At 36.6% G+C, this 24,988-nt stretch overlaps 1 protein-coding gene across 5 annotated transcripts in view; it reads right to left on the bottom strand.

Annotated features, from left to right (window-relative positions):
- The window catches only part of KIAA0825 (uncharacterized protein KIAA0825 homolog), a 231,048-nt gene that overhangs the window by 205,460 nt on the left and 600 nt on the right, over positions 1–24,988 (bottom strand). The window lies entirely within an intron of this gene.

Genomic DNA, 24,988 nt, shown 5'->3' with positions numbered 1-24,988 from the left:
AGGGATGTCCAAGCTTATAGTTATGATCTTTGAGGCTTGTTTATCAACATAAATATAATGGAAGTTTTTTTTTCCCAAACACTACTACTAAAGCTTCTTAATAAATTCTATATTCCTAAAAAAGTTTTACTGACAACAGGATACTAGATAACCATTAAAATTCCTTATTCATTCTTTCTTTCCTTTTATTTCTTTTCAATGCTTCATTTCTTAAATTAAAATTCTGAATTAATTCTTCCTGGTATAACAATTTCTTAATATTTCATGTTATACTGCTTAATGCTAAGTAAGGTACTAAAGAGTAGCGGAGTCACATACTGCATCTTACCTGCAATATTCAACTTCATAAACACCATTAAGTTTCTGGATCTCTTGTAAATAAACTAACAAAGGTAATGACATTCTACTTTATTTCACCTTTTGAACTGGATCTAGATCTAGACTGTGTTGGCTATATCCAAGCTTACAAAAGAAAGACTTCTTTGAATAAAATGCATCTGCTTGCACACCCCCATTCTCAAAGTCTAGGAGTCTGCAAGGAAAACATCAAGTTTCTGAGTTTCTCATCAAAATCTTCAAAATAGCCAGTAGATCAAATCAGACTCAAATACACAGTTTCCACCTTGGACTTTGTAAGAACCCTACACTTTTCTTATTCTATGTACACCACCAAATTCATGATGAAGTCTAGGAGAGGCACAATGCTTTGGCTGAGAATATTTTGTTACGTACAAACTGTAATAGGAGAGTGGACAAGACTAAATAATCTTAAAGACACCTGCTTCCCTTGTCTTTCTGAAAAAGGTTTTCTACCTTAGCATAAGTGACAACAATGATATCTCATCTATAAAAACATGGTCTTCCACATTGTCCATAATGTCTTTTCTAAAAGCACACACATTAATGCAAGGGAAAAAAAGTTATTTCCTACTCTTCACTTTTTTTTTTTCCCACATTAAACTCTTTTTGATTTAAAGCATGTAATGTCTTCTCATCTCCTATCCTTCAGTCTTTTTTATGTTCTTGCTTTTAAGCCTAGTTTCCAAAGAAAATGGGACTTATACAACTGTTACGTCTGTGCATTTTTCTCTCACCATTAGCGCAGGCTCACCCTCTTGCCGATTTCAGCCATGTTTTACAAAGGAGTAGAAGACTCAGAGAAAATTAAGTTCTTGTAAGTTTCAGGAAATTAATTAAGCAAATGGAAAAGAAAATTACAATATGCAATTGTAATTGACTTTGTTGTACCTACTCAGAATTTGTAACCAAATATAGGACACAAAGAATAAAAATATTAGGTATTGTTCAGTAATCACGTAGTTGTGCTGTCTGCTGGAACATATGGGAGGTGATAGCCCTATGCCCTTAGATGCCAGTTGGAAGATGAGGTGGATAATTCACAAAGACGTCTGACAAGCGTAAGTCCTCCTGTGAGGATCATAAGACACAAAATGAGGCCCTGATTCCAATATACAGTGACAGCAGTTACCACTTTCTGCGTACATAACCTTTGCTCTTATAGATTTGTGCCAGGAGAAGGTCTTCGGAAGCAGGAGAAGTAAGAAAGTCTCCAAAGACTTCTAGAAAAAAGAAAATGAATGAAGGTGAAAGTGAAAACTATGGCTTGTGCTTATGGTGAAAGCATCCACTAGCCACAGACCACAGAGACATCTAGATCATGTCACTTGGGAACTATCTTACAAAAAATGAAGTCACAGTCCAAACGACTTTCTGTTACCTAACTGCAGGTCAATAAATGGGTTGTCCTATGACAGCTGAATTGCATACAGGATGCTTGCTTTTTTAAAGATGAATAATTCTGGCACCATTTACACTAAATATGTTAGAAATGGTCTTAAATACTGATCACAACATTTGTCTGCCTGACCACATTCATTATAGTACCAAGGGAAACCTCTACCTTAGTAATGACTGATTTTGGAAGATACATAATAAATACCACAGATAGCAAAGGTCATCTAGTTAAGGGCTATCTATTCTTCCTTAAAGAAACTCCTATGCAATACTGGAAATATTATCAAAATCAAAACTCATTGTTCTGTGACAAAAGTTGCTATGTGTTTAAAATGAAACATTAACATGTTACACTTCTAAAACTTGACAGACAATTTGGCACATTGATGAGATCAATAATTTTATGTCATAAAAATGACATAAAAGAGAGTTTTAGATTGCACTATTTGTTTGTTTAGTTCATGAATAGAAAGCTCTTTGTTACCAAAGCAGATCAATATTTATTATTTTTTTTTACTTCAAAGGTGGTCATTAAAACACTGTTTATACCTCAAGCTTATTCTTCAAAATAAGTGTTCTAAGATCTTTGTAATTAAGCCATATGCAAGGACGGGAAGGAAGGAGGAGGGAAAGGAAAGGAGGAGGAAATGGAGAGACAGGAAAATGGGAGGATGAATGAGAGAGAAGATCAGTTGTATATCTTTCTGATCTGTTTTTGTTATTTTTATCCTTTACTCTTTTAGTTCAACAGATTTCTTAAAGCTTTGTGAAAACTGTATTTAAAAAGTTGTATTTGGCACCTTAAATAACATTTAATGAATTACTGATTCTTTACTGATGTTTTCATTTGTAACCACAAAAATGAGGCACTCAGAGAAGGTCCTACACTAACATTTTTACTTAAAACAGAATTTCATCTTCACATTTTAACACAGTATCTTTGAAGGCCTTACAATTTTATTAGTAACTTTTGACCAAAGATTGACTGAAAATATCACGCAAACCACTTTCACATTTACTTTGTGAAATACTTCATTCTTCAGTTTCAGCTCTGTATCTCACACAGTTTTTACATCTTCAGAGCTAAGAACTGCAGAGAAACATTCCAGGTTTCAAGTAAGAGCTCTTGTATTATGAAAGAAAAAGAGTACTTTATAAATAAAATACTTATTATGTAATAAACCATACAAACTTTGGTTTAAATAAACTTTTTATTTCCTAAAAAAATAAACATGTTATTAAAAAAACAAAAGCTATTTCTTAGGCCTGTGAGTTAGCCAAATATAACAACAATCTCTGGTTGCCATATCATGGAAAATATAAAGTATGGGTGTTATTATATCATCATCATAAGAAACTGCTGTCAGATGTTTTAGTGCTGGACTTCTGAATACCAAAAGTTAATTCATTGTGCAGCAGATGTAATCTGGGTACAATACTTACTAGAGAAGATAGAAGATAAAAGAAAAAATGGATAAAGTATTAATAAAAGAATTAAGGCAATTAAATAGAGCAACTGAACTGTTAACACATACACACTTCAACACACATACATACACACGTTTGCTTACACTTTCTAAAGAATTTCTTAATGTCTCTAAGCTAAACAAAAGATATGAAAAACAGTTTTGCAGTACAGATTGGTTTTTAGATTGGTTACAATTTCATAAAGATACCTGTGTTATGTTCATGTTCTAATCAGATCAGTATACATCTTACTATAATATGAGGTGAGGTTTAACAAACCTGTCAATTCCATTCAAGAAACTGTTGTGGTTTTGTGTAACTTTACTGAGCAATTAAAAAAAAAAAAAAAGTTGTCAAGTATTGCAAAGCTTAAGTGAGCAAATTTCCTTTTATTTTGAGATATGTTTTCGAAGAGAAAAGTCTACTTCTGTTTGAAAACACATATACAGTAAGTCAGTTGGCTTTGCTGAAGCAGCACAGCAAAGGCAGAAGGAATATAGCTATTCTGAATTAGACAGTAGCTATGAAAGAGGAGTTGGTCAAAAAAGATACTAGTTTCTGAAAGGGCATTTGTTACCTGTCAAATGTTCAGCTAGAATTCCTGCCCTGGAATAGGTGTTATATGACCCACATATCACTTCTGGATTTCAAGATTTTTCAAAGAAAATCATATACTCTTTTTCCCAATCACATATAACTGAAACCACCATGTAAGGAGGACAGTATGATTCCACATTCTGTTTCATGGCTTCCTAGACCATGGACTAGTTTGAATGCTATTCAAGCCTACAGGCTTATTTCAGTTTCAGAAAATTGGGTAGTAAAGTCTCTTTCTAAAACTGAATACACTAAAATGAACAAAAATGGAAAAGTTCAGCTAAAGGTACACAGAGGTAAAAAAGACAGCTCTTGACAAACTTTTCTAACACCTTACTTATTCAGAAACCCATGCTCCTCTTCCTTTTAAACTTAACCTCTTAGCCTTCCATTTCAGTATGGATTGTGCTATTCTTTCTGCTAAGCGTATGTTTCATAACCAGAAAGTTCAGTTTTAACTATAAGCAGAATGAAATATAAGATTTGACAAACAGAAAGAATTTGAAAACTGTTCAGCTCCTCCATAAAATATGCCTTTAAATGCCAGAAGAACCTGCTTTACTGGTAAAAGACAGGAAAACAAGAAAACCAAGAACTTGTCTGGGTTACAGGCCAAAGGGCTTCTTTTTATAAGTCCATTTATTGACAATAAATTAACAATAAATCATATTTAAAACAATTTTACTTCTTAATACAACATATCTATTTTCATCTTACTTACAAATCATGATGTTTATTCGGACTATTTTCAGAGATTTACTTCTAGGTCTAAATTAAATCAGTAACAGATTTCTGCTCACAATCCCTTCCTAATAAGCCAGCAGATGATCGTTCTCGATAGCTCTCCAACTATTTTTAACAGACTCCAAGTCTTGTTCTGATTCAAGGTATTCCTCAAGTGTAGTATTTCAATACGTCAACAAAGGAATCCCTCCTTTCAGATAATTAACTTTTAGAGCTTCTCCACGTTTCAAAAAACCTCAGTTCAAAGCTATCTCAGACTTATCTTGAAAACCTTGTTACACGTATGGGAATCACCAACCTTGGTGATTCGATGCTTCTATGATTTTATGAATCCCCACCACGCAAGAAGCAGATCCTCCCTGGTAAAAAATAATTGTTACGGGACAGTGACATTTGGGAGAGAAAAACACAAAATGGTGATGCTTGTCACATACTTTTTACTCAATTTCAAAATTTAATTTACTTGACTTCTGAAATGCGGAAATTTATTTTACCTTTGACAGCCTATCAGAAAGTTTTAAAACTAAGGAAAATGCTTATTGTATATAATGCCCTCATTTGAAAAAAAAATAAAATTCTTTGCTTATGCTCCAGTTCTATTTCAACAAGCTTTTAACAGCTGGTATCACATGGAGGCAGGAGAAGAACATGTTAATTCACTCAAATAAATGATATCAAATAGTAATGAAGCATTAGTTTCTAGTGCTAGTGGTTCTGGAAACAAGTCACCATATAGTTGGAAGCTATTCCATCACATGAAATGCTGACAGAAATCCAAAAGGGAAATTATCCTTAGAGATCATCAAAAATTGTTTCTAACCACTCTGTGTGCTAAATTTTGCTGACGATGGCCTCTGTAGAGGCTTAACAAGGTCTCTGGCAACCTTTATTTGCTATGCAATGATGTTTACTTAGATTCAAGATCTCTTTTCTTACCTATGATTTGGTTGAATAAACATTTAATGTGGGAAAAAAGTAGAATTGTGCTATGCAAAACTACTACCACTACATTATAACTTTCTTTAAAAACAAACAAATAAATAAATATGCACCTTTCCCATAGCTGAAAGTCCTACACTAAATATGAATTATACAAGGAAAGATATCCCAGCTGATACTGAACTATACATTTCAGTGCAAATTGGTATGGTAAATTATGCGAAAACATAAAAACACATATTACACTTGCAGTAAAGAATTTCATAAATTCTGACACACATTTGCATTATTTACATCAAGAATAAAACCAAGTACAAGCTATCACAACCTAACAAGAACAAGCAACAAGGAATCTCACAATTGATTTTTAAGGGTCCCTTCCAATGCAGAACATTCTATGTTTCTACTGAAGAGATGCTGAAAGAGCAGGGGTTCCTCAGACTAGAGAAGAGAAGGCTCTGGAGAGACCTTCCTTAAAAAGGAAGTCTACAGAAAAAAAGATGGACAGGGACTATTTGTCAGGGAGTGTAATAACAGAACAAAGGCTAACAGTTCTAAAAGAGAATAGATCTGGTTAGATATTAGAAAGAAATTCTCCACCATGAGGGTAGTGAGATCCTGGCACAGCTGCCCAGAAAAGCTGTGGATGACCCATCCCTTGACGCCCTCAAGTCCAGGTTATATGGGGACCTGGGCAGACTCAGCTGGTGGGTGGCAGGCCTGTGCAGGGCAGGGGATTGGAACTGGGCAGACTTTGAAGTCCCCCCTGACCATCCTGCAATTCTATGATGAATCTGAAATTACCTCTGGAACTATATAAGGGAATTCATGCTCACTTTTTCCAGCATCTCCTTTCATCTACTGTGTTCTGCACCTCTGAACAAATATCTTACCTTTTGTTGTAAACACTGAAATGTTAAACTTTGAGCTTATTATTCTTGCTCCTGGCCCATCAAATCATTTTCACTGACATTAAAAAATGTATCTTGATTCAACAAACTTCTCATCTGACAAAATCTAAAGAACAGGAGACAGATATACTTGAGCATTTCCCCAAGTAACACGCTAACACTGCACATTCAAGAAGGGTAAATTCCTCCCAATTCTTATTAACCTAGACCAATTCTGCACTACCTGGAACCTGAATTTTGAATGTTCTTACAATTAGGTATTCTATAATTTGTGCTAAATTTGAAATTTTGCATTTACAAATACTTGTGCATGCAGCAGTTAAATACACTACTAAATGATGACATAAACTGTGCAACTAAATAAAGACATAAAACAAATACAAATATATGCAGTTGATATTTGTTATTGTCTGTTCCCAAACTAAATTCACTTAGGAAAAAAAATGAAAATATTTTCATTTTGTTTGAAGGAGACTGTCTTTGACTCATACACTTTTATGCCACGATTCACAGTTAGCAACAGGCTACATATTGTACAGATAGAACACAATGCTGTTTACAGTGAATTATATCCTATATCAGTAGCTGAAGGACTATCCAGATCTTTAAGACCCAATAAATATTTGGCAATGATATATCTCATAGCTTCGTTGCTTTCCATTCTCTCTGGTCACCTTGCTTGCCCCTAACTTCTTTATGATTGTTTTTTGTCCAGGTAACAACTGCTGTGGCTCAGGTGTACTCTCAGAATTAACACCAGAATGCCAGCTCACAGCTGCAAAAGAACACTACAAGGCTGTCAAACACATACTCCTATGCATAGCAAACATACCTCCACCCTTTCAAGTACCACATAATTAATATTTCGTTGCACTGATGATAAATACAAGCTCTCTGAGACAGAGTAAGTGGTGAGAGTGCATGAGAATCCTGTAGTACTTTAACACAATGGCATAACCTGTGAAAATGTGAATGCATTTTGTAAATGAAATAACCAGAAAAACATAACTGCGAGGGAGCAACAGAAAGTTATGGTACAGTGGCATATAAGAGGTTCAAGGAAAACACATGCAAACAGGAAAATTTGCAAAATAAGAGATATGAATACATATAAAGCAAGAAGGATATCTGTTGGAAACAGAACAATTCTGTAAAATAAATAGAAAAGAGGCCTGGCAAAACCAGAACAAGTCTTGATACTAAAAAACACCCAAACAATTATGTTGAGAGTAAATGAAATCTTTCCTTTTTCTTTGAGGAGGTGGGTAAGAAGTATTAAACAGCAAGGAAGAGAGGAAGATGGGGAAAAAGTAGTCTGTTAGTTTAGTTCCTCCACTCATTAAAGAGTTTGATGTTGGCCACTAAGACCACTGAGGACCTAAGCCATCAGTAGTAGCTATTCTACATGAGCTCTGTGGTATTGTAAATTCAATCTTCTTCAACAGCCACTTCTTAAGGACCGTTTTAATCTTGCGTGATAATGCCTGATTACAATTAAAAACTATGTGTTGTTATTAATGTCAAAAAAAGTAAAGTATTCCACTGAAATGTGAAATTGGAATGATTTATAAGCATTCTATATTCTACCAACACAGCTATCCCTAGTTCCCTATGTCATTAATATACAAATCCAAACATTTAGTTAAAAGTGTTATGCTCCTAGTTCTGCTGTATACATTATACATAGCACACGATTTGGGTAGATCACTGTGTCAGGGACCTAAAGGCCCATGACTGAAGAATGATCCTGGGATGGAACAAAGTATTCTGACAGTTTTAAGGGAACTGATGCTTGTGGCTGCAGCTGCAAGTATCTTGTTTTGTAGAGAGAGCTGACCTTGTTAGTTTATCTTGTTTTTGCAAAGACTTGTTTTGCAAGGCAGGTATTCCACTTGGGCTCTGTATCAGGTGTTGGCCATGCAGGGACGGTGTGTAAGTGGAAAAAACCTTGCAGACCTTGGGGAGAAGAAAAGCAGGAGAGAGGCTGCAGTGGGAAAGAGAGGAAAAGTGCACCTTGAAGACACCCTGCTGGCACTACCACTGGCATTTTCCTTCTCTCTCCTTTTTGGTGGTTTGCTGTCTCTCAAGTGTGGGTAAGTAATAGGGCAGTTGCTTAGGGAGTTTCTGCTTCCCGCTCATGGGGATTACCTAAAAATAGATGCCTGTGTGTGCATGAGTGTGTATGTTGACTACAACTCATAACCCTCTAAGCTGCTCTAAGTGCGTAGTTTGCTTGCCTCTGCTCTTGAGATATCCTGTCCCTCAGATACAAACATACCCTGAAACAATCATCTATTCTTATTCTTTAAATTTCATCAAAGCAGGAACACTCTTTCTCTCCTCTCCTTTCCTTTGTCCCGTTCATGTTTTGAGACACTTGGCTTAAGGACTGTCTTCCACTGCGCCTAGCATCAAGCAGAAATGAGGATGGATCTCAGCCTGTTACATACTTGGGTCAAGGTAATCTGACATATGTATACACATAGAAGAAGAACTCCTTGAGAGCAGCCCTGCTGAGAAGGCCTTACGGGTCCTCACTAATGAAAAGCTGCATGAGCCAGCAATGTGTGCTTGCAACCCAGAAAGCCAACAGTGTCCTGAGCTGCATTAGGAGTGGCCAGGAGGGAGAGGGAAGTGATTGTCCCTCTCTACTCTGCCCTTGTGAGGTCCCAGCTGGAGTACTGTGTCCATGCCTGGGGCCCCCAGCATGGGAAAGATGTGGGGCTTTTGGAGAGGGTCCAGAGGAGGACAGTGAAGATGATCAGAGGGCTGGAGCACCTCTCTTATGAAGAAAGGCAGAAAGAACTGGGCTTGTTCAGCCTGGAAGAGAGAAGGCTGCAGGGAGACCTCACTGCAGCCTTCCATATTTAAAGTGAGTTTATAAACAAGAGAGAAATCAATTTTTAATGGGGTAGATAGTGATAGGATAAGGAGGAATGGTTTTAAACCAAATGAGGGCAATTTAAATTAGATATCAGGTGAAGTTTTTTACTGAGAGAGTGGTGAGGTGTTGGCGTAGGCTGCCAAGAAAGGTGCTGGATGTCCACCACTGCTAGATGCACAGAGCCTCATCAACCTGATCTAGTATTTGATCTAGCAGCTAGCAGCCCTGCCTGTGGCAGCGAGGTTGGAACTTGAAGATTCTTGGGATCCCTTCCAACCTAAGCCATTCTATGATTCTATGTGGTGCTTCCAACAAAACAGAAAACTGTAATGCTAACCTCTTTGATAGTTCAAGTACAGGCTTCTTCAACTGCAGAGCTACACATTTCATTTCTTGCACAGAAATATCTCACCGCTGTTTCTGTTACCTCCCTCCAAGACTCTCCTATGCACACATTTAAAATCCTCTTCTATTTCAAGGTCTGCGTCAGGGTGGCTGCTACTTACATTCTCTCTTACAGCTCACACCGGGGGTTTGCACCCTTCTCTCAGAATTCAAGTTCTGCTTGCTCCTTTATTGGAGCACCTCCTTTACCAATATCCCTGCTCTGTTTTCAACAGCAGCCTCTGATCTCTCAGCAGTCCCTCCTTTGCACACCTGCAAACAATTCCAAGTAACCTCCTTTCCTGCAGTCACTCTGCTCCCTCACCCCTTTTGTTCTGGGAGATGAATCACTCTGGATGCTAATATGCTTCACTAGGCTGTGAAGACAGGTGAAGATGAGAGACGGGCCTTGCTATACTGGCATGGTTCAACTGTTCAAACATTGCATTTTTAGCCATGACGTTGTTTGAAAGATACAAAGCTTCGGCTGTGCTAAATAGCAGCAAAGGCTTTTATGTGTCAGCAGTTTTCCTTTCAGTTCTCTAATTTCCTATTAAATCAGTAAGACTCAAGACTGAATACTGGCCCAAACCTGATTTTTTTCACAAAGTTCTCATGCTGGAAAACAAAAAAGGAAACCACGTAGAAATGAGAACAACCTTCAGACTCAACTCATCAGATGCCTTACATCTGCCCTGACTTACCTGCTCAAAAATTGAAAGTTTACCTATACAATCTACAGATAAAACAAAGGATTAAGATTAAATAATACATTGTATATTCACTAGATGCTAAAAGATGAATACAGTGTGCAGCTAATGTATCTTCAGCAATTAAAAATTCAGCTATATGAATATTGCAATAATTTAAGATTTTAAATTATTTATCTCAAAGTGGCATAAAAGATCACTATTTAAAAATAACTTGCAAGATGCAAGTCATGAAAAATTGATGTGAAATAGCAATCCTTAAGACTTCAGCTTACTTTATGTAAAATTATACATGCTAAGAAAATTCCTACCAAAATTCTGGGGACTGGAAAAGAAATCTTATGACCTGTTCCTTCAATTCTTAATCCTCAATTCTCAGCTTCATTCCCTCTGAAGTAAACAAGGCAAACTGTATGGACTCAAAGAAAGAATACTGTGTTTTATCTAAATCAAATAACAAAGGAGAAAATTAAATTATCCCTGGGACCACCTCCTTCTTCCCACTGTTTGCCCCTCTAGTCTTTTTCTACTGTGTTCCCTCCTTTATATTTCCCAATGAAGACAAGTGCTGAATGGCTTAGTGTTAAGTCAGAAAAATCATCCATAACTGCATTTTACCGTATTTGCTGCTTAACATATCCCAACAGTGAACCTAACATTTAGAATCTATCATATCAACATAGTCATCATGATCCAAGCTGCAAATAATAGAGAGTGTCACTGTCAATTTTGCTTTCTCACACTTCCTCCCCTTCACTTCATCTGATTTTAATAATCCCTGTCAAACCACAAACAGTCCAAATTACCTTCTTGACACAGAAGCTTTCAAGGAAGAGACAGAATCTCAACTTTCATTTAGCAACTACAAAAGCAAGCTGTCCAACTGGACAAATATTATTTCCACTCTTGACAATCTCTACAGTAAAGCATGCTTTTTAATTCTCACTGAAGCTGCCAAGGATTTGATTTAAGCTTCTTGTTTAGTGCAGACTGACTCACAGGATTAGCAAACCAACAACGGTAACTGTTTAAAGAAGCCAGTACTTTCAAAAAAAAAAAAAAGAAAAAACTGCATGCAAAAGGTGACAATTTCATGTTGTAAGCTAACAATAAACTGCATTAAAAATAAGATTATACAAAATAATTCAATTCAGAAGATCTCACAGGATCTGTTTCAAGATCATTTTATGTTTCTACAATTGACCAAATGGTTGCTGCTAGAATGTAATATAAATCAGACTTTCAAGGAAGACAACGTTATATTCAATGACATCAGTGACAGTCTAAGAAAGGTTAGCACTTGACAACAGGAAATATGTTCAAGGCAAATAACCTCCTGCAAAAGGACATGGTCTGTAATCATTTTCCTCTCTGTTGGCTTGTCTTCAAAGTAGAGCTCAATAACATAACTCGCTGCTTCATATACATCAGTTTAAAAGTAATTGATTTATGTGATGAAGCACAGTATTGTATAATTAGCATTCTATTTGATGTTTATGCGGATTAATCAAAGCATAATACATTTTAATATATTTTCTTCACTTAGACACACTAGACTGTCTAATCACGGGGAAGTCTCCTGCTTCTTAGCATTTTGACTTATTTAAAGTTTCAACCAGGTTTTGAAGTGTTACTAGCTATAAAAGAAGAAAACAGATCAAGATGCTTACTATAAGAAGCGTCACATAATATATTTGTTTTAATACCTCAAATTGTCTGTCTAATATGTAATTTAAGACTAGGTGTAATTTAAGACTAATCAAAAGCATTTTAAAAGATAATTTGGTAATGAGTCAGAAAACACCAAAACAAAAGAAGTCTATTTTCCATGAATTCATAAAATCACTTTAAGAAATGGTTTATGCCTAGATAGTGCTTACTGTTCCCCTGCAAAGGAATTACACTTTCTACTAATACAGTAGTTACAGGACTAGCAGTTCGAACTGACATCTGGGTCTCCATAATCACTATCATTGTCAGCAAGATGTTCTCCTGCTAGCCTTATTTTGTTTTCCTTCCAGGTACAGAATAAAAGTTTTAACTGCTAACTGTGTATTTTTCTCCTTTAGGATTGCTAGCAAAAGGAAAATTTTGATACTCAGCAGTATACTGATTCTACCACATTAGGTCTTCATTGCACTGGACCTATATGATCTTTTATTCCCCAAAAGGTCAGATCATTATCAAGGCATCTTGAAGAAAAAAATATGTATTAGTCTCTTTAAATGAATTGTTTAGTCTTGACTATATCTTGACTTCTAGTTAACTATCCCGTTGATTCTATATCAGAACTCATACTTGCTTTTCAGCTAACTTTTTCCATTAAAGAAGTGTAAGTTATTTATCATTTAGGAGGCATGCACTGCCATACGCTGGCAGTAGAAAATTGGAAAGACATCTGTAGAACAGTATACTTAAGTACAAATACACTGACAAACCTTGTGCTTAACTTACTTGCAGTTCTACAACTATCACAGGATCATAGAATCATAGAGTGGTTTGGGTTGGAAGGGATGTTTAAGACCATCTAGTTCCAACCCTCCTGCTATAGGCAGGGACACCTCCCTATAGATGAGGTTGCTCACAGCCCCATACAGCCTCGCCTTGAATGCTTCCAGGGAGGGGGCAACTACAGTCCCACTGGGAATCTGTTCCAGTGTCTCACCACCCTCACAGTAAAGAATTTTTTCCTAATATCTAGCCTAAATCTACTCCCTTGCAGCTTAAAACCATTTCCCCTCATCCTGTTGCTACATTGCTACATCACAGTAAAATGCATTAACACAGTGGAAAATAACACCCCCCTTTGAAAATAGACTAGGTTATAAGTTAAGCATAAAGGAAAGACAATCAGCTCCTTTGTGATGCAGAAAGGGTTTCTCCTTCCTATCATCTTAAAGAACTACTTTTAAGACATTACTTGAAATTTTCTAGAGTAGGAAGCACTTAGCCTTTGGTTTCATGATTAAGAGGACAAGTGTTCAGAAATATCTTACAAGGGAATGTCACACACTATGTTATTTCTTATGTAATTACATAATTCAAATGTTGTACATCCAGTCAAGAAGTGGAACTACGGTTCAAGTAATGTACACTACTTGCCTATCACAAGAAATAGATAACAGAATCACAAAATTGTAGAGGTTGGAAGGGACTTCTAGAGGTCAAGTCCAACCCCCCTGCAAAGCAGGCTTCCTATAGCAGGCTCCACAGGCAGGTGTCTAGATGGGTCTTGAAAATCTCTAGAGAAGGAGAGTCCACAGCTTGTTCCTGAATCTTAAGATTTTTCCTAAATGTATAGATATTTTGCTTCAGAACAGTAACAAACTGAAAATTAATTAAGGTTTTATTATTTTCCTTAAAGGAAGACTACATTTAAAGTTCCTAGAGAGAAAAATAGGGCGAATCTACTAACTAAAGAGAAAAGAAATATTTTTTTTTCCAGAGTTACAATAATAGTAAATTTCCTTTTTCTTATTTTATAGCACTTCACTACAAGATTCAAGATGGAAATGTATATTTCCATCAAATTACTAAGGTTCAGCTATATTTTTTTGTCATTTGCCTGCCTAAAAGAGAGTATAGTGACAACTCTACTAAAACACCCTTCAGAACTGAGATGCAACTCAATCTATTTATATACAAGAGTTCCATGGTGAAACTTAAGTATCAACTCAACTATGAACTGCAAGAAAAATCATACTTTTCTGGGCCAGCTAGCAGGTGATCCCAACTGATGATTCCCTTCATTACTGCAACACTGGAAAACAGCATAGAGGATGCTACAGAGACAAAGCATTCAATGAGAAAAGTGGTTAATGGTATGTATTCTGAGTAATAAAGAAAGAGTCCAGTGACGGAAAAGGGAGGGAGCATTTACTGAACCAACATTTTTTCGTTCATGAACTCTTAGTAATTGACATTACAACATCCTGACCCATTCTAATCTTTGGAGCTGAGCACTATTCAGAAACCTGAAGTTTGTTCAAAATAACAGAATCAAAAATCTACTGCTTTTAATGTGTATATCAGAGAATGGCATTCAATGAATGATTTGATTTTTAATATCAAGGCAGACTAGAGTCATTTTTTTCCATTTTCTATATCACTAGGTACTCCAAGGATAAGTTGGTAATATGAAAAAATCAAGTGGGCTGTATTCCTTATCACCCACTATATCTGCATAGCCTGACATGACTCACATGCTCCCAGTAAAATAGTATGGTAAGAATCAAAATTGCTGTATGGTGTACTATTCATATTTCAAATAATCCAGCTCTCTATCTGTACTACTAGAAGATATAGCTGCCTAACCCACTTCTTGGAATGATTACAATTTTTATTAAAGTTAGACTTTTGTACTGGTATGCAGTAATGACAATGCATATAAAAAGACTGGAAAAGTAGATTGATTGCACAGAGAAAAGAGATTCAGATAACTTGAGAGGCAGGGCACCTTTCTTGACCCTTTACTCCCAGGGTCAAGAGAGGTGATTAGAGTTTTCTGTATATTATGGAACAGACAGTATTCTGCTCCAAATACAATAAAGAGAAGGGAATGCTGCACTGCTGTATCACAGCACCTTCAGAAACAATAAAAATCACAATTTCAAAAACAATGGTTTCAATTAACTTCTAGAACAGCCATGTCTTCCACACAACAAAGAAAGAGATACCTTGTTCACATTTCTTGAAAAAGTGATGCTAGTGTAATCTGAATTTAATACCTACACATTTCTTATTTAAAAACATCTAGTCATTTTTTTTCTATCTGGCATAAAGTGGTAAGAATTTATAAAATGATTAATCTGAGAACAGGGCCTACAACTTCCAAAAATCTCTTGATTTTAAATGTAGCATATCTTAAATTTCCTTCAATCAATAAAAATTCATACATATTCTTGAGTAGAAGCCAGAAGCACCTTCCTTTGAACAGGTCTCATTTCACCATGTGGTTAGAACTTTTAACACACGCACAATATAGCAAGTCAATTTCAGAAGAAATCAGTGTATAATTTACATAAATAGTTTAACATAAATTCAGTCAGTATATTTTCTTCTTATATTTGGTTTTAAGAGACCATGCATAATGTTCAAGTAACTCTTTTTTCAATGGTCCTGTGCAAAAAGAAATTACTAAAATTATGGATAGGTAATATTTGAGGAATAAATGCTTTCATAAATAAAAATCCTAAGTGGCTAAGTATTATGTATAATTTTTCATTTATAATACTGAATGCTTCTTAATTCCAAGTGATAGAAAATAGTCCAAATTCAAAATATTAAAAAGCTTTATCTTTATAAATCTGCTTTCTGTTGTTACCTGTTACATGAATCACATTAGTTGCGTAAAACTTCACTTTTTTGTTCCGAAGGTAGAAAAGCAACAAAGAGAAGATATTTGCAGACTGAGAAACTAGAAGGCTGCAGAATCAAACCAAGTAGCACATGGTAGCTGAAAGAAATCTTTAGGTATCACATAACTCAGTTACTGTTTCTGACCTTCATGGAAAAGTTCCATTGGGATTAATCTATCTTGTGGTCCCCCATTGGCAGAAAAATTGAAAAACAAAACAAAAAAAAGGAAGTCTGAGGTGAACATGGTATTTTAAGAAGTAGAGATTGACTGCTGCACCTGCTAGTGTTTGTAGATACTAATGTAAAGAAGGAAGTCAGGTAGATAAAATCTAACTCAGAAAAACTACCCTCCAGTCCTCCTGTATCAGCTCCACACTCTGCAAACCTACCTACCAATGTTTACCAGGCAGCTGTATAAACACTAATGGTGGCATGGGGTAGTGAATAGCAGCGAGCAACTGGTACAGGCCTGTCCACATGGCATCAGTGCCAGTTCATGCTAGTCTTTATCAACAAAACTACAATGAAAATGATAGACTGCACAGAGCAGACTCACGGACCTTGAGCAGTCATCTCTACAGAGGGACTGAAAGGACTGTTTACACAGGCATGCCCCTGAATAAAAAGATCCATTATGCTTAATGGCAACTAAATATGAGAGTGTGTATGAGAAATAATAGGAAATATTCTGTTCAGATCTTCTGTTTCACAATATTTTAAGTAATCTTAAAATGTATTTTGAATGCTTCCTATCTGTATTAAATTACTGCTTTATTCCTTACTCTGTGGTTTTTCATGTGGTTTCTTTTCTTTTCTTTTCTTTTTTCTTTTTTTCCTTTAAAATCGTTCTTTATGTAGAAAAGTTTTAGCACAGCACCCCAGCATTACAGTTCCTATAACTGTTTTCTCAGGAGTTCTGCAGAAGAATCAACAAAGACAAGAGAAAGTTTAAAAGAACTGTACATAAGTCTGACCGTCAGCCCCTATTCTTTGGCCAACACTTTCTCATCTGTACTTCAGATGAAGAACAAAGCCAACAAAGACTGTACTTTTTGCATTGCTTTTATTACTTTTCTGAAAATAGAGGCTATGCAAAAAGCTGTATTAAAAATGACAGCGAGGTTGTAACTCCAGCCCACAAAAGCCAAGAAATATGAAGTTAGTCTGACATTCAATCCTTAAATCATGCAATCATGCTTCTTTTTTAAAAAGCAACAATGCAAGTTAATGACAAGTTGTCAGCCCTAACTTTGAATTGCCTGAAGTTTGTCATTTGGTGTTTGTGTCACAACCTTAATGTTATTTAAATGTAGTTTTTAGTATCTATTATTTAAAAAGGTCTACTTTACGACAGCAAAAAGCTTTGAAGGAATAAACCTCAAAGTACACTGTAGTGCGGGTATGCCACTTCATTAGAAGTAGTGCATAAAACATATGCTGTTGACAAATCTAATTCATTAAAGGTAAGGTAGATGCACTTTAAAACAACTGGATGGCATCATTATCTACAGTTCTTTTTATAAATTATTCTTCTTTTCCTTTTGACTGAACTTGTCAGTGTTGCCTTTTCAGGCTGTGAATGTTTTTACCTTAAAATTCAATATCTTCAGCTTGTTTGGACAAGTTAAATAAGTAGCGTATTTGCTAAAATTGAAACTGTAAGCAGAAACACTCAAGTTGATTATTTCACCTATATTAACTAATGAGAAATAAAATTAAGCAACAATGTATGAAGAGGTTTGGTGTTATCAAACATAAAATTTAAAAATGAACAGAAGAGGAAATTACAAAGTAGAGCAGAGTAACGTTCTGGCAGTCTTTTGCATTGCCATTCAGATGACTTAAATTTGATATTGAATTGAAATCTGCAAGAGAGAAGGAGATCAGGCACATCACTGAGCTGACAGCAAGCTATCTGACACAGTTTTAAAAGGGAGAATTGATAAACATATTACTCAGACTTTTACGCAAAGATCAATCCTGGTATAAGAACCAAAGGCTATAAAACGGTTTATAAAGAAACTTAAGCTCAGATTGAAGAACAGCCTATCAGAACAGTGAACTCCTTGAAAAGCTTTCCAGCAGGTAATTAGTCAAAAACAGGTTAAACTCCATTTTAGAATATTAGTGCCTATGAAACATGGCCATTTTTCTCCATTGCTGGTGGTCTTTAGAACCCAAATCACAGTGTGGGAGCTTCTATGAATTGATTAAAAAAAAATGTAAAAAAGAAAGCTTTTGAAGACTAACTGTATTATTTGTTACGGCTACATTTTAGTAATCGTATAGTCAGCAAAATTCTAAACCATACTGCAGACAGGGAAACTAGAAAAAAATAATCAAAGATGTTTTGTGTAAATAACTTTTCTTTTAATTCATCAAAGTGGTCTACTCAAAAATATTTATAGAAAGTTTCATATAGAATATATCATTATACTTCAGTATGTCAATACTGAACAAACATTTTAATGATTTGGATGGATTAATTCTATACTGTCTCTTTCAAAGACAAACTCACAATAAGACTTATCCTGAAACTTAAGTGGTGTACATTTTGTTTGGAAAAAATTTCATTAGTAATTTAAACACAGAAACATCTCTAAATAGTTTACTTAGGCCTATTTTATGCCTCTGTGGATTGCAATAAATCAGTTTCTGCAAGTAGCTCTGAAAATTCAAACTAAAAATTAATGGATTAATTCACCACATTCTAAACAGCATCTGCCATTCACCTTTGAAGACTTTTTGTTTCCCCTTCTATCATACTGACCTTACCCTCCTGTGAGTGGAATGGTCATAAGTATTCTCCCATCAAAGCACAGGAAGTGTTTGCTGCACTAAAGTACAGTGGTATCTGCACTCCAGAAGACACATCTCAAAGGCTACCTATCCCAAGAATTAGTGAAGTAAAATAAAAATAATTTCACTTACAACATTCTCATTAATGAAAAGATCCACATTCTGTTGACTGTTAGTACCAGCAAGTCTGTAGAAGGAGGCTTCTGTTTACCTCTCAAGACCAGGGAAGAAGGTCTTTGCATATTTAAGTGCCATTTTGATCTGGCAGTACAACTGTCTAACAAATCTTTGAGGAAACTGTTGGGAATGTGGCAGCAGGAAAGGAAAACAAGCTGCAGCAGGGGTAATAGCCTTATAGAGTTTATGCTTATACTGAACAGCTCATAATGTATTCCCCAAGGAATCTTTCATGCTCCCCACAGTTTCCTGAAAAGATACTCTGTCCCCAGACAGTGATTTCAGCTTTGCTGGTACTTCAGCCCTTAATGATGATCTTTATGAGCAATCGTGTTGCAAGAGATGCTGCTAACCTCAGTGCTCTTCTGTCAATACCAGTGCCACAGCTGGGAGAAACCACTAACAGCAAATACCTTCTGCAATAATAAATATTGCTTCACTGGGTAAGTGGAAGAAAAGAGGGAGTGACCTTATCTTCACCACTGCTTCAAAGGAAATCTTTCATTCTGTGTATGAGAGACTGTCAAAGCACTCCCTCTGCAAAAGGTCTAGCTGTCTTTTCTGCAATCCTTAGATTATTTTTAGGAAGTTATTTGGAGAAGCTCTCCAATTCTCAAAAGCTCTTGAGAATCACAAAAGGATATTGTTGACTCCTTAGCCGAAGGTATATTTCACTCACAGCAAAGAGTGCTATCTCTGGATGGAAGAGTGACTTACATGTCTCAGTTATGGGTACACCAAAGAGAAGAAGAACCAGACACTAATTTTCTGAATAACAACATGCCAATTCACTTGCAAGTCCACAAGTGTGATAGGAGACAGTCATTAAGCAAAATTTCTTATCCATCCAAATAAATTCTTCACAAGACGCAGTGAGAAAAATAAAAACGATAGATGTTTAGCACATTTTGCTAAACTGACTGTCAAACCCTCAAAGCCTATCTGAACAGAAACTTCCTATCATATGGCAGTATGTTCTTACATTAACATGACCTATTTTTTAGTATTACTCTGACAGTTGATTCTGGATTGATTTTTGGCAAATACTGTCTCCTTACGATTATTATTTCTGGTAAGAACCAGCAATGAACACATTAAGTTACTACTGTACTATAGCCATTAAGAGACACTGAAGATACACCAATATCCTAAGGCAAGCTTCCCTTTGGCAGTGACTTGGATTTCTTACAGACAGATGTAAGAAATACAGTGCTTACCAGTAAGATCTCCTGATGACAGTGCTTTCAAGTTAGCTTATGTGACAACTAAGCAGAGAAAAGAAATCTCTAGGATACTTTCTAAACCACTCCAGAAAACAAACAAACAAGCAAACCCACCCTGGTTCCAAATGTACTTCCGATATTTGCATTTTATAATTGTATGCCATCTTCCAGTTACATTCTGAAAAAATGTATAGCTACAGTTTTAACATACTGATACACTGTATTTTGATGCTAGCCTTGCTCTCACTGTACCTTCATTATCTCCCTATTATTCCCCCCTAACCTCTTTTTAACGTTTTTCTTTTCATTCAGAATCATTTACCTCTTTCGTCTGCCCTCCCTGCCCACCTCTAGAAAGCAAACAGCAAAGCTACTAAGTATAGCAAGGAGTTACCTCACTGGACACATCAGGTCCAAGTTGCTTTTGTAATGTTCTTGAACCACGAATCTACACTGTGAGGCACCAATTGTGCTGTTGCATGCCTTACAACAACTTGATAAGAAGTAAAACTGCTTTGTTCTGCTTTTATTACAGAGAAGAAATCATTTCTTTAAGATTCTGAGTACATACACAGCTATTTAAAAACATAAAATTACTATGAAAAATTTATAATTACAACTATCATTACACACTCAACATTCTGACAAGTTATTTAGGGAAGAATAATAAACAGAAAGGACCTTGATTAAAAAAGTTATCAGAATAGGTAACAGAAAAGATAACAGAATAGATCTCCCACATGGGAAGTCAGTGGGGGAAATGGGTTGATGAAGTATTCCAAGAAGGCATGGCAGATTTAGGTCAGGGCAGGAGATCAGTAACGTGATTAAGAAAGAAGCAGCTGCAGACAAGCTCATGTCAGGCAATGACAAGAAACTTGAACTTTGTCTGGTAGGAATGTATTAGATTAAAAAAAAAAAATCATCCTGCTCTATTTTGAAAAGAAACAAAAAGATCTACTACAAGTCATGAATGATTGCAGTTCATTGATGAAGTGCATTTTAATAACTTCTTAGTAAGCATCTAGGATATATAGCTTGGCATCATTTACAGAAGAGTTATTGAATAAGTTGTGCAACTGCACTACAGATACATTTGTCTCTCAGCAACGCACATTAACTTGATGTGAATTGGCAGAAGAGCAGATGAGTGCCAGGACGTAAGGCTGAGCTTATAGTAACAAAAAAACAAACCAACCAACAAACAAAAAACACCCAATAAATAGATCAGTAAATAAATAAATTATAGGTAAGCAAAATGGTTAGATAAGAGAAATAGTAATGATTCCTCCTGAAAAGGCCAGGTAAGATGACTTAGAACATAAACACAAAGTCATGATAACAGAGTTGACACAGTACAGCTTGAAGAAAAGCAACCATTTTCACAATGCACATTCTGCCATTCCTGTATTCATCAGCACACGAAAGAAACCAGAAGTACATTCACAGAAGAACTACTAGGAAACTATTGTAGCTTCTGTGGATTTATATTATGTTCACATTAGTTCTAATTCTAGTATTGTTTCATCGCTATTTGAAGAAAGTTTTAAATTTTTCCCTCACTGTTATGACAAAGCCAGAGTCAGTGCTTAACACCAAAGACAGCCTTAAAAAATGGGTTTAGAACAGGACACAAAGTTAGATTTTTCTCCACATGAAGGCAGTATGGAGACACTTCATACTGATTTTGTTTTTATGACGGACTTTTCAGCGTAGCTTCCTGTTGTTTCCCCAAAACTGTGATTACTGTTTGACCAAAGTTTGCCATTTTGATTTTTTTTTTTAAATACATATATATGTGTACACAAGCAGAGAGTGGCAACTGTACAGAAATTAGTAGAAAAATAATCTTAAAATTGAGGACAGAAAATCCAGCTCTAACAAATCATTTTTCCACACTGTGCAGTTAATCAGCCAAACACTAAACCTCTCTGTATGGTGGAAGATACCACGTGGCAAGGTTCTGGTAGGAGAGGCAGCAGGGGTGGCCTGTGGGAGCTCAGCAGTGCCCCATCACAGAGCAGCTCCAGTTGCTATCACAGGGACCCCCTGCTGCCACAGTCGAACCATGAAAGAAGTTGGATGCACTCTGGGAGAGCAAATATAAGAGACGGAATCACTGCTGCACAACAACAGCTCGGAGAGAGGGGTGAGAAATGAGTGAGAAACGGTCCTGCAGGCACCCGGGTCAGCACAGAAGGAGGGCAGAGGTGCTCCAGGCACAGAGCAGAAGCTTCCTGCAGCCTGGGAGAGGCCCGTGGCTGTCCCTGCAGCGCATGGGCACCTTGTGGAGCAGATATCCCCGTGCAGCCACAGAGGAGGCCACGGTGCAGCAGCGGATTCCCATCCCCCTTGAGGGGGCACAGCCCGTGGGTACCCCCACAGAGCAGCCCCGGGCTGGAGCTGCAGCCCGAGGGAGGAGATCGTGGTGGGGTTGGAGGGCTGGGGGAGCTGCCGTCCTTGGGGACCCGTGTGGAGCAGGGCATGAAGGGTGGGCCCTGTTGTGCATAGCTGTGCTGGGGCAGTGAGCTCCTGAAGGGGCAGGGGCAGGGGCAGAGAACGGCCACAACCAAGTGGCAGAGATGAAGAGTTACGGATTGACCACAGTCCCAATTCCCCGTTCCTCTGCACCACTGAGCAGAAGATAGCAGAGGACAGATGAAGGGGAGGTTGCTTTTCATTCTCACCGTTGTATTATGTTGGTAATAAATTACATTATTCTCCCTACACTGAGTTAGTTTTGCCTGTGGTAGTAATTGGTGATGGATCTCCCTGTACTTATCTCAATCCACAAGCACTATTTTCACTATATTTTCTCCCTGACCTTTCTGAGGGGACTTGGAGGGAGCTGAGAGGAACCGTGTCTTGCTAGGAAACAAAACTGAGAAAGAAGTAGACAGAAAAAAGTCTGGTAGAGATGGGCAATGGAAACAATGAAAGTGAATTCTTTTTGTGAAAGAGCAGATGAATATATATAAGGAATTTTTTTAAAGCAAAATGTCATTTGTGTAGCCCTAAAAATAATAAAAAAGTGTAGAAATAATATCTAAAACTCACAGATCAAGAGATTAAATATAGTTAATAATACTGAGCAATTAAACAATATATTTCACCAGTATCTCGAAATAACAAAGAAACTGAGCAGTACTGGAGAATGCTCCCATTAAGCAGTCTGCCTCTTAGATTTATGAGAATTAATATTAACTCTTGCAAATAAAAAAGCATAAGAAATATTTAACTACTATGATCTGATCACAGCAATAGAAAACAAGAGTATACTTCATACTCGTTACAAAAAATAGAGGAAGAGCATAAGTGAAACCCACACTTATCAGGCATCACCAAAAGGAAGGTAAAAAACATAGTCTTAATGTCTTAAAGTTAGACTTCAGTAACAACATATTTTAAAGTGAACATGAAATGCTTGACTTCTCATCTCTTCTGACTCCGTACACTTTCTGTACCAGAGTCAAGGAAAAAAAAATCGGTTTCTAAAGATAACAGTTGTTACATAAGCAGGTAGCTTCCTTACACTGTTGTACACTGAAGACTTCTCTAGTCTGTTAAGAGCCCTGTGGTACAGCACTACAGTTACCAGTGCTTAATAACTATTAATAATAATTCAACAGTTAACTTTAAAGTAATTGAAGAGTGATGAGTAAATAAACCCAGAATTAATGATTCTAAGACAGTTTTATCTTCTTCCTCTCTAGTTTTTTTAATAGGAGAAATTTTTGAGTAACAAACAGATATTATTTAGAGGCTATAGATTTAGCATAGTCTAAACTTTAAATTATGTTTTGAAAAACAAACACATCTGGGATTTCCTGCATTTCAATGAGAATCAACACGAGTTCCTGTAGAGTGCTGACAACTCAATAGGGAAGGTGTAAAGGTGAAACAGGTACATAATAGAGAACACAACTAATTTTCATTGTCAACCAAGTAATGCAAACAATAAAAAAACCTATTTGATTCTGAATATTCAAGTAGATGTTAGAAGATTTTTCAGTGCCAACTGATAAACACCAGTGACAGAGGCAGATGATGATTGCTTCTTCATTGTGGAGTACAAAAACATAGCTCCAATGTTACAGAAACTAGATGGTAAGAAACTTCATTAAGCAGTAAGAGCAGCAAATCTAAATCTGTTTTCACTGGGTCTTCACAAGTGGTCACAGCTTTTGCATAACTTTACCCCGCTGTTACAGTAGTAATGAGTCTACAGACAGGATGAACGCTTTTCCTTCACACAGTTATGCAATACATGGCTGCATGTCTTACGTGTAGCATGAAATCAAAACATTGCTTGGAATCCAAAATACATTTCTCACCATCACTTTCATTAAGTCAGTGGGGTACCAGAACATTTTATAAATAGCAGCACAAGGTTCATGAAGCCAGGTAAATTTAATTTTCCATTTTGATCGTTGGGAAGCTCAGCCAAGTTTAGAACCAGGTGTCCAACATGCAGCCAAATTTTAAATGTCTAAAGCCCAGCGCTTGCTTTTTGTTTCTGAAGTGTTTGCTCTCCTCCTAGAATACTTATGTTATACAGCAGTGGTGAGTTCAAAGCCTTGCTGCTTCTCCTAGGTTGCCGTGATAAGTACACAGCACTTCAGAAAGTTTTGCTTTACATATCTCAGTTTACACAACTTCAGAAACGAACAGTAGTCTCAGTGTGCAGTGAATTGTCCACTGCTGCCTCTGAACTTTACGGAAGGGGAGAGAGCAGCATGCAGTTTTGTAAGTAAAAAAAACTCAAATCGTCTTTTTTTCTTCTTGAACCAGCATGCATGCCTTCAACTTCTCAACTGCAAGTGTAAGAAAGAAAGTGTTCTACAAAGCCTATGTGCATGAGGTGACGCAAGGAACCAAGGGTCATGCATCGCATGTTTGACAACTGCCATCCTAGTATTTCTAAGTTCGAAATTGAGTGCTTGATGTACAATCCGAATGTCAAACTACTATAGGAAGCTTCGTAGTTATAAAAAAAAAAAAAAAAAAAAGTCACTAAATTCGATAGGGGTGAGAGTTTGC

The sequence above is a fragment of the Gallus gallus genome, chromosome Z (assembly GCF_016699485.2).
Source record: "Gallus gallus isolate bGalGal1 chromosome Z, bGalGal1.mat.broiler.GRCg7b, whole genome shotgun sequence".
In the NCBI taxonomy this organism is placed as follows: domain Eukaryota; kingdom Metazoa; phylum Chordata; class Aves; order Galliformes; family Phasianidae; genus Gallus; species Gallus gallus.
This window is presented reverse-complemented; position numbering and strand designations above follow the sequence as displayed.